The 12583-nt window shown below is 37.9% G+C and overlaps 1 protein-coding gene across 1 annotated transcript in view; it reads left to right on the forward strand.

The window, feature by feature from the left end:
- Positions 1–250: 250 nt before the first annotated feature.
- Positions 251–12583, forward strand: part of KLHL3 (kelch like family member 3) — a 154037-nt gene continuing 141704 nt past the window's right edge. The window contains exon 1 of the mRNA XM_044226963.1: positions 251–358. The gene's annotated coding sequence lies outside the window, so the exon portion shown is untranslated. The remainder of the gene's footprint in view (positions 359–12583) is intronic.

A 12583-nucleotide genomic window follows, 5' to 3' on the forward strand; every position in this document is an offset into this window, starting at 1 on the left:
GAAGGGTTTACATATAATCTGAATTCACTGAACAATTGCAGTTAAATACCCCTCTCACAGTTTACTGAGTAGACAACCTCTTCTCTGCTCTGCTCAGTATGTATTTCGAAATGAGGCAGGACCAGATTCCTGAGGACTCAAAATGTGTATGGTGTATGAATGTTACTTCATTTGCGGGTCTGAGTATAGAACACTCTACAAATTAAATCTCACTCTGTATTGTCACTCTTTAGGTTGATGGAAATTTGATCTCAGTGCACAAGTTTTCTGTATTAGTGAGGAAAAGAAGCTTTGTAAGTTGTCCACATTCTGAACTATACTACAGGCTGAAACTAGAAGCTGAAGATGGACTTAACAGGTAAAATTAAAAGCTTGCTTTTCACAATGGTCTGACACATGCCTCCCGGAGAGTAAAAGTATTCAGTATAAAATTTGCTGAAGGAAATAAATATTTTAAAAGATTGAAGTTCTTATTGGACTAAGTAAAAACAGTATATTAAAAGTGTAAGTTTTGGGGTAATATAAATATAACTCATAAAATTCAAAACCAAAAGTTACATAATTTATGCAATTTTAAGGAATGTGATTCTCTGACTTCCATTTGGAATTCGTTAGTAAATCACTAAATCTGATGTAATTTTACCTACAGAAATTCAGGCAAGATACCTACAGGCAGATTGTAGATACAAATGAATGAGGTCTTATACACATGGATACTTCTAGGTGGCTGTGTAACATGCTACCATGCACTGGGTGACTTATTTTCTCTTAACTCTGGAAGCTGGAAGTCAGAGATCACGATGCCATAGGGGTTGATTTCTGGTGAGACCTCTCTGGCTTTCAGACTGCAGTTTTCCCCTCTGTTCAAACATGATCTCTTTGCTCTGTACACCTGGGGAGAGAGAGGCCTCTGGTATTATTCCTCCTCCTCCTCCTTCTTCTTCTTCTTCATTTCCTCCTCCTCCTCCTCCTCTTCCTTCTCCTTCTCCTTCTTCTTCTTCTGCTTCTTCCTCTTCTTGTTCTTGTTCTTGTTCTTCTTCTTCAAAAGAAAGAAAGAGAGAGAGAGAGACAGAGGGAAAGGGAGAGCACGAGTAGGGTTTGGGAGGGCGGGTGGGGGAGGGACAGAGGGAATGAGAGAATCCTATGCAGTCTCCACAGCCAGCATGGAGCCAATGAGAGGTTTGATCTTACCACACTGCGATCATGACCTGAGCCAAAATCAAGAGTCTGATGCTTAACTGACTGAGTCATCTAGGTACCCCTTTTTCCTCTTCTTCTAAGGACACCATTCATACTGGATTAGGGCCCCACTCTTATGACTTTATTTAACTTTAGCTCCCTAAAGTTCCTCGTTCTAAATCTAGTCACATTGTTGGGTTAGGGATTCAACATATGAATCTGGGAGTTGCCCAATCCCTAACAAGGGTTTATGTCTTTAAAAAAAATTTTTTTTTTTACTGTCATTTAATGGATTTTTAGGAAGAAACACATTTTTAGAAAATGTGTTTAGTTTGCCATGTTTTAGTTCGCATATTCATGAAACCCTTCTAACTGTAGTTCCTGAATCACAGGATAAAGAATAAACATTCTAAGGCTTTCCTCATCCGATTTTATCTTCTTTGGTAGTGTGTGTGTGTGTGTGTGTGTGTGTGTGTGTGTGTTGGTGGTGGAGGGCTCATCTCATCCCTCTTCATTCTTTCAGTATGGAGCTTGAACTCACAACCCTGAGATCAAGACCTGAGCTGAGATCACAAGCTGAATGCTTAACTGACTGAGCCACCCAGACACCCTGTCATCCCTCTTCCTTCTGACTCTACCTTTTGGCCTTCCATCTTTTAGTTTTTCCTTTGTGGCTCTTCACACTTAAAGATTCAAATTTCAGTTAAACACTGTTCTCTGCTCAAATTGTCATTTACAACAACAATCTGTGCTCAGTTGAGGTTAACTAGACCTATTAATGATGTGAAAATGGTAATATCTTTCTTGAATTTTTAAAGAATTTTTGATTTTTAAGTTGAGAAATATAAGCAAAGGAATTCAGAAGGATATTAATGTATTTCTTCTCCTCCTCCTTATTCTTATACCTAATTTTTCCTGTTTCTAGTCCATTGCATTTATATTACTTGACATGTTGGGCACAAACTTTTTTTGTGTGATGTAAGGCTGGGTAGTAAATAGTTGGCAGACCATGGGCAGTGTAATGTCCTAAAGCCTCCGTTTTTTCAGCTGAAGGATTGGTATAATAATAAAATACACCTCTAAAGATCCCTGTGAGAACTCATTAAGATCATGTATAACACTTAGCAGCAGGTATTGAATAACATTGGTGGTCAGGTGGATATTTGCAAGACAAAAGCAGAGATCTTGGGATCCTCTTGTATGAGTTAGGATTAGTTTAAATAAGAGAGGCTTAAAAAGATAGGTATTTATTTATCTCTGACCTAAAAAGCCTAATGATAGGCAGTTGATGGCTGATACAGCAGCAGCAGCAGCAACAACAGCTGTAAAACAGAAAATCTCTCTGACCTGTCTCCTCCTCAGAATTCACTAGTTAGCTTGGTGAATGAAATCGTGATCACCTTATCATAAAATAAGAAACTTAACCCACTAAGATCAGTTGATCACCAATTAGATCAATTCCAACTCTTAATGATCCCTCAAATAATTTGTCCTTTCCACCCAATCCCTACCGCCTGTGCCTTACTTCTTCTGCCTTGGAGATGCTAACCAGTATTCTGTACCACACTAGCATTCGAAATGGGCTCTTAAGTCATACTCTAATCTCTCTTCTACACGTTATCTATGGGATAGTCTTTCTAAATGTAGATCTCTGTTATCCTTGTCTTTAAAACTCGTCAGTGGCACCATGTTCTTTATAGAACTAAAACCTGGAAAATTTTTGAAAGACATCCATAATCCTTCTCATCCAGCCCCTACTTATTTTAGCCTCATTTTCTTTTATTTCCATCTGAGGTAGGCAGTATAATGGTTACATCAAAGATGTCTACTCTTAATCCCGGTGACCTATGTATATATTATGTTTATGACTAGAGGGAATTAAGGTTGCAGATGGCTTTAGGATTGTTAATCAGTGGACCTTAAAGTAAAAGGATTTTCCTGGATTATCTGGGAGATAGAAGAGTCAGTGTCATAATGATCTCATGTGAAACTCAACTGGCTGTTGATGGCTTTGAAGGTGGAAGAGTGCCAAAAGTTAAGAAATATGGGGGGCCTAAAGAAGCTGGAAAAGACAAGCAATCAGATTCTCTTCCATGACTTTGAGAATGGAACACAGTCCTGCCAACGCCTTGATTTTGGTCTACTGAAAGATATATTTGATTTGTGACCTACAGACTATAAGATAATGAATTTGTGTTTTTAAGCCACTAAGTTTGTGGTAAGTTGTTACAGCAGCAATGGGAAGCTGATACACCATCACACCCTTGATAATTTGCTTGTGAAACTCCAAACACAGTAGGTATATGTATGATTTCCTGTACTTGGAATGCCATTACCTTTTTGTAGGCCTCTTACACCTACTTCTGAAGTTAGCTTCTATCAGAAGAATTTACAGATTGGATTTCTGTTCCTAACACATTATATTTGTCATCTCTCTTGTACTACTACTTCTTCCAAGACTGTTGAGCTTCTGAAGGCCAGAGACTTATCCACAGTACTTAGCCTATGAATGAATTCAATGTGATGAATAAATAAAAATGGACTGGTCTGAATGCTTCTATTTTAGAAGGCTCATATTCTGGTGTGAGTCTGTGCATGTGTTTGTACTTGGGTATGTATGTTAAGGGCAGAGATATTCTGAGAAATGTCAAATTGTTAAGTCTTCTGTCCTAGTTTATTCAGGCTGCTATAAGAAAAATACAGACACTGGCTAGGTTATAAACAAAAGAAATTTATTTCTCAGGCACCTGGGTGGCTTAGTTAAGTGTCTGACTCTTGATACTGGCTTAGGTCATGATCTCAGGGTTGTGAGATTGAGCCCTGCATGGGCTCCACGCTGGGTGTGAAGCCTGCTTAAGATCCTCTCTCTCTCTCTCTCTCATTAGAAAAGAAAGAAAGGAGGAAGAAAGAAAGATAGATTGATTTCTTTCTCATAGTTCTAGAGGCTGCAGATTTGGTGTCTGATAAGTACCTGGTTCTTGGTTTGTAGTTAGCCATTTTCTCATTGTGTCCTCATAATAGAAGAAAGACTAGAAAGCATTTTGGGGGTCTCTTTTTATAAGGGTACTAATCCCATTTACAAGATATCCACTCTCATGACCTAATTACCTTCCAAAGGACCACTCCCTCAAAATACCAAAACACTGGGGATTAGGCTTCAACATACGAATTTTGGGGAACATGAAACATTGTTTGTACTATTCTCTGATTTTGGTAATCTACCCCAACCTTCCATGCATCTGGGAGGTGAATTCAATATGTTATTCCTAGAGTTTTACATGTAAGAATTCCAGGTTTATTGGGGTCGGGAACATGAATCTGGTTCCAAAACCAAGGTAGTTTTCCTTGTTTCCAAGATAGTTTCCAGCCTCGGCTATTTCCTGTGTGTATGTGTTTGTATGTAGGGTCGAGTGGAATGGTAGGGCTGTACACTGGCTGGCCCATGGTTTTCTCCAATGGACAAAAAACCAGAAGCTTCTGGTTACTTTTTCTTCTTCTTCTTCTTCTTTTTTTTTTTAAGATTTTATTTATTTATCTGACAGAGATCACAAGTAGGCAGAGAGGCAGGCAGAGAGAGAGAGAGAGAGAGAGAGAGAGGGAAGCAGGCTCGCCACTGAGCAGAGAGCCTGAAGTGGGGCTCGATCCCAGGACCCTGTGACCACGACCTGAGCCGAAGGCAGAGGCTTTAACCCACTGAGCCACCCAGGTGCCCCTCTGGTTACTTCTTTTTGAAAAAAATTTTTAATTTTAAAAATTGAGAGTTACTGACCTATAACATTGTATTAGTTTTAGACATATAACATAATGACCTGGTATATGTATATATTGCAAAATGCTTACCGCAAGTTAAATTAGCATTCTTCAACATATATAATTAGTTTTTTTCCTTGTGATGAGGACTTTTAAGATCTACTGTCTTAGCAACTTTCACATAAACAGAACATGATTGTTGACTATAGTCACCATATGGTTCATTATATTCCCAGGACTGACTTACCTTGTAACTGGAAGCTTGTACCTTTTGTCTGATCACTCCTCCTAAACTTGGGGGAAGCTGTCATTTTTTTACACCAAGCCCTTCTCCTTTCACATCTCCTCTCAGTGAAGGAAACTGATGTAATTCCCTTCTGAAAGCCTACATTTTACACCCAAGGAATAGGAATACACAAACAGTCATATAAGATAAAGTTAGTATCTCCACAGATTAAATAGGCCTGTGTATTCTTTTGCCTCAGGACAGTCCCTTTTAAAGCAATCCTCATGGGGACTATATATATATAAATACATATATATGTATTATTTATATATAAATAAATACATATGTATTTATATATATAAATATTGTTATTTTATTACATATATGTAATATATATGTCATAATATATAACAATATAAGTATATAACAATATAATTATAGTTAATATAATTATAATGATAAAATTGTATTATTATTTTATTATTAAATATAATATTATTTATTAATTAGCATATGAACTAGCATGGGCTACTTGATTCTTTGACACATCAGGTTCTTTTTTTTTTTTTCCAAGATATTTTTTAAACAAAAAGCATTTTATTCAGAGTATTAATCTTAGATAGCCCAAGAGGGGAAGTGGAGAGAGGCAAGTGCCTTTGAGTGAAAAATGTGAGAGGAGCCCCAATAATGACATTTTGCCTTTCTGTCAACTGTGTGGTTCAGAGTCAGACTTCATTTGGTAAAATAAATGACCTTTCACACATCATCATGATGGTGTAAGATTCATACCCAAACACAAGTCATTTTTTTTCTCTAAAATATTACTTTGAGTGCTTCATAATACTGATAGCTAGAGAATAATTATTTCCTTATTTTTTAATTAACCATTTGAGGGAAATTAGGTAGTTTGCAATTTTTTCTACTATGAATAGTATTGAAATCCTTGTAGCTAAATTTTCACACAGATATTCACTTATTTCCTTAGCATAAATGTCCACAAGCATAATAACTGGTTTGAAAGAATGGGTCATATTTTAAGGCTTTTGATTTGAGTTGAAAAAGATAGAAAGATTGTAGCTCATCATAAATGACAGAAAGTGCCCTTTTGAAAGGTACCTTGAATAAATAAAAATGGAACATATTTTTATGTTTTATGTTTGCTAGGGCTTCCATGACAAAATGGTGGTGGCTTAAACATCAGAAAATAAAAAACAAAACAAAATTAATCTTCTTGCAGTTCTGGGGTCTGGAGGTCCAAGATGTACCAGCAGGGCTGCACTCTTCTGAGACCTCTCTGTGGCTTACAGATGGCCATCCTCTTGCTGCCTTTTCATATGGTCATTCCTCTGTGTACATGTACCTGTGGTATAGCTTTCTCTTTGTATAAGGACATCAGTCATATGGATTAGAGCCCCATGCTAATAGCCTTTTTAACTTACTTCTTTTTTTAAATTATTTTTACTAACATCTGTATTATTTGCCCCAGGGGTACAGGTCTGTGAATTGTCAGGCCTCCACACTTCACAGCACTCACCATACCACATACCATCCCCAATGTCCATAACCCAACCACCCTCTCCACGACCCCCTCCCCCAAGCAACCCTCAGTCTGTTTTGTAAGATTAAGAGTCTCTTATGGTTTGTCTCCCTCCCGATCCTATCTTGTTTCATTTTTTCCTTCCCTACCTCCCAAATGCCACACTCTCCTCTCAAATTCCTCATATCAGGGAGATCATATGATAATTGTCTTTCTCCGATTGTCTTATTTCGCTCAGCATAATACCCTCTAGTTCCATCCACATTGTTCCAAATGGTAAGATTTCATTTCTTTTGATGGCTGCATAGTATTCTGGTGTGTGTGTGTGTGTGTGTGTGTGTGTGTATGTATGTATATATATATATATATATATATATATATATATATATCACATCTTCTTTATCCATTCATCTGTTGATGACCATTTAGGCTTTTTCCATAGTTTGGCTATTGTGACATTGCTGCTATAAATATTTGGGTGCACATGCCCCTTCGGATCCCTACATTTGTATCTTTAGGGTAAATATCCAGTAGTGTGATTGCTCAGTCATAGGGTAGCTCTGTTTTCAACTTTTTGAGGAACCTCCATGGTGATATAGTGTCCTTCCTCATTTCTCATTACAGTCTTTGACTTAAAATCTAATTGATCTGATATAAGAATTGCCACCCCAGCTTTCTTTTGATGTCCATTAGCACGGTAAATTGTTTTCTACCCCCTCACTTGAAATCTGGAGGCGTCTTTGGTTCTAAAATGAGTTTCTTGTAGATAGCATATCGATGGGTTTTGTTTTTTTATCCATTCTGATATCCTGTGTCTTTTGATTGGGGCATTTAGCCCATTTACATTCTGGGTAACTATTGAAAGATAAAAATTTAGTGTCATTGTATTGCCTGTAAGGTGACTGTTACTGTATATTGTCTCTTTTGCTTTCAGGTCTACTATTTTTAAGCTCTCTCTTTGCTTAGAGGACCCCTTTCAATATTTCCTGTAGGGCTGGTTTGGTGTTTGCAAATTCTTTTAATTTTTGTTTGTCCTGAAGCTTTTTATCTCTCCTATTTTCAGTGATAGGCTTGCTGGACATAGTATTCTTGGCTGCATACTTTTCTCATTTAGTGCTCTGAATATATCATGCCCGTTCTTTCTGGCCTGCCAGGTCTCTGTGGATAAGTCTGCTGCCAATCTAATGTTTCTACCATTGTATGTTATAGGATTCTTATTCCGAGCTGCTTTCTGGATTTTCTCTTTGTCACTAAGACTTGTAAGTTTTACTATTAGATGATGGGGTTTGGATCTATTTTTATTGATTTTGAGGGGGGGTTCTCTGTGCCTCCTGGATTTTGATGCTTGTTCCCTTTGCCATATTAGGAAAATTCTCTACTATAATTCACCTCCAATATACCTTCTGCCCCTCTCTTTCTTTCTTCTTCTTCTAGAATCCCAATTATTTTAATACTGTTATGTCTTATGGTATCATTTATCTCTTGAATTCTCCCTTCATGGTCCAGTAGTTGTGTCTCTTTTGCTCAGCTTCTTTATTTTCCATCATTTGTCTTCTATATCACTAATTCTCTCTTCTGCTTTATTTATCCTAGCAGTCAGAGCCTCCGTTTTTTGATGTGCCTCATTAATAGCTTTTAAAATTTCAATTTGGGGGGCACCTGGGTGGCTCAGTGGGTTAAGCCGCTGCCTTCGGCTCAAGTCATGATCTCAGGGTCCTGGGATCGAGTCCCACATCAGGCTCTCTGCTAAGCAGAGAGCCTGCTTCCTCCTCTCTCTCTGCCTGCCTCTCTGCCTACTTGTGATTTCTCTCTGTCAAATAAGTAAATAAAATCTTAAAAAAAAAATAAAAAAAAATAAAATTTCAATTTGGTTAGATTTTAGTTCTTTCATTTCTCCAGAAATGGATTTTATTTCTCCAGAAAGGGATTCTCTACTATCTTCCATGCCTTTTTCGAGCCCAGCTAGCACCTTGGAATCATCATTCTGAATTCTAGTTCTGACATATTACTAATGTCCATATTGATTAGGTCCCTAGCCATTGGTACTGCCTCTTCTTCTTTCTTTCGTGGTGAGTTTTTAATGCCTTGTCATTTTATCCAGATAAGAATATATGAATGAGAGAATAAAATACTAAGAGGGTGGCAAAGACCCCAGGAAAATCTCAGAAGAGATCCAAAACTATGTGGAGAAGAAAGGGGGAAAAAATCAAAAATTCTATATAAGTAAATAAATAAATTTATTTATTTATTTATTTATTTATAGAGTGGTGTATAGAACAGAGTCACCCACTTGATTTTGGGTGTATTTTGGTCTCTTAGAAGAAATTTTAAGGAAAAGAAAAAATTTTTAAGGAAAATTTTAAGGAAAGAAAAAATACACACACATACACACACACACAAATAAGGGTTGGAATAGGACTTCAAAGATGAAAACTTTAAAAAAAATTCTTAAAAAGGAATTGATAAGTTGGTTGGAAAAAGAAAAGAAAAAAAAGGAGGAGGGATTGTGCTCTGGCTGGAGAGTAGAAGAAAGCCATGTGCTAGATTAGGGTATATTTTGATCTATTAAAAACTGTATCCCAAAATTTTTTAGGAAAAACAAAAACCTATGCGTTACAAAAAATAAGGTTAAATACAATGAAGTGATAAAATATGACTATTACAATGAAGGTTTAAAAAGATTTTTTAAAAAAGATTTTATTTATTTATTTATTTATTTATATTTATTTATTTGACAGAGACCACAAGTAGGAAGAGAGGCAGGAAAAGACAGAGAGAGGGGGAAGCAGGCTCCCCACTGAGCAGAGAGCTTGATGTGGGGCATGATCCCAGGATCCTGAGATCATATCTGAGCCAAAGGCAGAGGCTTTTACCCACTGAGCCACCCAGGCACCCCTAAAAAGATTTTTTTTTTTTAAAAGAAAGGTATTGTGAAGATAAACTAGTTAAAAAACAAAAAGCTAAAAGAGAAAAGAGGAAAAGTTAAAAAAAATAGAATAAGAAAAAAATAAAATTATAAAAATATTAACTTTGCAAGAGTAAAAGGTTGTGGGGAAAAAGCCATGAATTCTATGTGTTGCTTTCCTCTAGCTCTGGAGTTTGGCTGTTCTCCTTGATCAGTAAGCTTGGTCTTGGCTGGATGTTCTTGCTGATCTTCTGTGGGAGGGGCCTGTTGCAGTGATTCTCAAATGTCTTTGTCCAAGGTGGAATTGCACTGTCCTTGTTAGGGACTGGGCTAAGTAACCTGCTTGGGTTTGCTCTTGGAGATTTTGTTCCCTGAACATTTTCCATACTGCTTTGGAGGACGGGAATGAAAATGGCAGCCTCCCAATCTCTGGCCCGGAGGAGCTGAGAGCTCGGGGACCCCCTCCTCAGTGCTCCTTCAGAGAAAAGCGCTCAATCACTCCTCTCTCTAGTCTCTGGGCACACTCCAAGCTCACCTGGCCTGTGACTGAGCATTTCTATCTCTGGCACATTGCCCCGTTTGGTTTCCAAACCCTGCGGATTCCTGCTGCACTGCTTCTCCAGGAGCAGGAAGGTGAGTCTCTCTGGATCTGCCACTTGTGGGGTCCCTGCTCGAAGAGCAGTGGCTCGACTATGCCTTGGCTCACAGTTTAAGGTAACCCCGATCTGAAAGCTCACTCTTCAGCTCCGTCTTTGTAGCCAGCTTCCCCACTCCAATACCTGGCAGCTGCCACTCAGACACCTCTGATCTTTCTGTGACCCCATGGGACTTGAGACCACATTCTCTGCAAGGGCTCCACCCCCGCTTAGCCTCTGGAGCAATGTCCCTCAGCAGAGCAGAATTCTAAAATTTCTGATTTTGTGCCCCACTGCTGTGCTGCTTGCCAGGAGACGGCCCCTCCCACCGTGGTTTATCTTCCCGTTGCTTTGGATTCACTTCTCAGCACGTCCTACCTTTCAGAAAGTGGTCAGTTTTCTGTTCCTAGAATTGCTACTTTTCTTCTATCTCCTGTTGAGTTTGTAGGTGTTCAGAATGGTTTGATACCTATTTAGCTGAAGTCTTGGGATCTGATATTGTTTCAGTCTGCTACTCCTCCACCATCTTGCCTCTCTCTTCTTAACAACCTTCGCATCAATTACAGTTATATTTAGAAGTATTGAGGGGTAAGGTTTCAACATATGAACTTTCTGGAGGGGACACAATTAAATACATACCCAAACCCTAACTATAAAAAGAGAGTCTTGGATGTCATAGGTTGATTTAAAAAAAAATTGGAGGTGCTGCTTTCTGGAAATATAGGTTATCATAGTTTTCCCTTTCTTCCCCAGCTTGTCCTTTTTCCTTTCCTTTCCCATTCTTTTTCTTTTTCTAGGTATAACTTAGGTACAGTAAAATATACCTTCGTTAGTGTGTAAGGTGTAAGAGTTGTGCACCCACCACATGCAGTTAGGTTTCTGTAATCAAGCTTGCAAGAGGGATGGAAACCAAATGTCTAAATTTCAGTTATATTTTAAATTTTTGTTTTGTTTTGGAAGGCTGAGATACTGGTAAACAAGGTAAAACCAAGGACCAGACTCAGGCAGTGATCTGAAAGGTAAAGTAGGAAAAAAAAGTTTTTCTTCTTGAATGATCTGAGAGGTAGGAAACTGCTTCATTTAAGTGTTTATATAATACTCTGTATTCACTGTGCCCACCTTTACCAATCTAATCTTCAAAGAGAATCTAACCTCCCAATTATCTTGCATTTATCCTGGCTTCCTAAATGTCTCTTAAACATGCTTGTGTCACCTCCCATCATCTCCTAAACCCCTTTTATATGTAAGCACTTTTTAAAAAAATATTTATTGATTTTTTAGAAAGAGAGAGAAAGAGAGCATGTGCACACTCTGGGTGCTTTTTTTCCCCCTGTACTGAGCTACCCAGGTACCCCAGGAAACTGGCATTTTTTAAATATAGTTCAGAGCCCCTATATGTAAGGTTTTTAATCAGACATATGCCTCTGTGATGCTTTCCTAGTCTGTAGAAATTAAACCCATAATAGATTCCCAATTAAGTGGTATGATTTTTAAAAAACAATATAGAAGAAAACTGTTAGTTTGGAATTTATAGTTTGTATGAGAAAATAAGTTATGGTTTAATCACTTTCCTTCAGAAGTTCATCTTTTACTGTTATAGCCTTTTTTCTGTTTTTTTTTTTTTTTTGTTTGTTTGTTTGTTTGTTTTGAGAGTGAGGGGTGGGAAGGGCAGAGGGAGAGGGAGAGAGAAAATTTTAAGCATGCTCAGCGTGGAGCCCTAGCTAGGGCTCAATCACACAACCCTGAGATCAGGACCTGAGCTTAAATGAGGTCTCATGCTTAACTGTGCCACCTAGGTGCCCCTAAAATTAAAATACTTTTCTTAATGTCTAATCTCTCATGTCAGGTGTAATCTTGGGCACAGTGAAAAATAGTGCCCTATAAATATCCCATATCACCTTAAACAACTATGTTTATCATCTTGCCCAACTCCCTCCAAAATAGTTTCCTTAGTTTTGTAGTTCTTTCAGGCTACAATTTCAGTGTTCCAGATTTCAAACACTGGAATGCTTTTGTTTTCCTCATTCTGTATCATCAGTCCTTAGCAAATTCTGACATACTTGAATTTTGTGGTGTTTTTTTTTTTTTTTCGTAACAGAAAGGTAATAGCGTCCTACTGTCCTCCTTTAATTGGGAGCCCACTGACCACTATCATGCTGTGTGTATCATTCTTGTTATCTGCTTCTCCCCTCTAGAACGTAAGCTCTATGAGCCCAGAAAGTTCTGTCTGTTCTTTATTGCCATATTCCCAGCAACTGGTATATTTGTTGGTTGAATTGAGCATTTAGTATGTAGTAGCATTTAATTTTTACCACAGTTGGGAGGTGTTCAGTTTTTTGAGTTTCACATAA

Source organism: Neovison vison, chromosome 1, assembly GCF_020171115.1.
Source record: "Neovison vison isolate M4711 chromosome 1, ASM_NN_V1, whole genome shotgun sequence".
Classification (NCBI taxonomy): domain Eukaryota; kingdom Metazoa; phylum Chordata; class Mammalia; order Carnivora; family Mustelidae; genus Neogale; species Neogale vison.